Consider the following 1,272-nt stretch of genomic DNA (forward strand, 5'->3'; position numbering starts at 1 on the left):
AAAAACTACATCAAATTAAAAACCAGAAATAAACCAAAATGACAGGGTATTATATTTCAATAATAGCCTTGAATGTTAATGGCCTAAACTCATCAATCAAAAGGACTGGCAGACTGGATTAAAAAGCAAGGCCCAATAATATGCTATCTTCAAGAGACTCACCTCACGGGAAAAGACATCTACAGGCTGAAGGTGAAAGGATGGGAAAAAAAATATTACTCATATGGATTGCTTAAACAAGCAGGGTTTTCCATCCTCATCTCTGATAAAGTAGATTTCAAGCCAAAGTTATTTAGAAGAGACAAAAAGGACATTTCATACTTCTTAAGGGAAGTGTATATCAGCAAGGTATAACAATTGTAAATATTTATGCCCCAAACAATGGAGCATCTGTATACATGAAACAAATCCTTCTCAAGAATCAAATAGACCACAACACAATAATACTGGGTGACTTTAACACACCTTTTTCACTACTGGACAGATCTTCCAAACAAAAACTAAATAAATATAGAACTAAATAATAAAATAAGTATTTTAGACTTAACAGACATATATAGAATACTTCATCCATCGATGAGCGAATATACTTTCTTCTCAGCAGCATATGGCTCCTTCTCTAAAATAGACCATATCTTATGCCACAAAGCATAAGATACAAAAAAAATCAGAGATAATACCCCGCATTCTATCAGATCACACAATGTAATGAAATTAGAAATCAATAAGAAAATACAAAATAGAAGCTACTCTAACAAATGGAGATTAAATAATACACTATTGAATGACGAATGGATAGTAGAAGTCAAGGATGAAATTTAAAAAATTCTTAGAGGTAAATGAGAATACTGATACAACATATCAAAATCTCTGGAACACTATGAAGGCAGTACTAAGAGGAAAGTTTATTGCTTTGAGTGCTTTCATTAAAAGAATAAAAAATCAACAAATAAATGACCTAACACTATATCTCAAAGCCCTAGGGGGGAAAAAAAAAGAACAAATCAACACCAAAAACAGAAGACAGGAAATAATTTAAATCAGAGCTGAAATTAAAGAAATCAAAAGAATTGGAAAAATTGACAAAACAAAAAGTTGTCTCTTTGAAAAAATAAATAAAATAGATAAACCCCTGATCATGTTAATGAAGAGAAAAAGACAGAAAACTCAAATTACTAAAATACAAGATGAAGAAGGAAGTATCATAATGGATCTGTCTGAAATACAGAAGATAATTAGAAACTATTTGAAGATTTATACAATAAAATAGAA

The sequence above is a fragment of the Marmota monax genome, unplaced genomic scaffold (assembly GCF_021218885.2).
Source record: "Marmota monax isolate L192 unplaced genomic scaffold, Marmota_monax_Labrador192_F-V1.1 WCK01_AAM20220418_F8-fsc00012, whole genome shotgun sequence".
Lineage (NCBI taxonomy): Eukaryota > Metazoa > Chordata > Mammalia > Rodentia > Sciuridae > Marmota > Marmota monax.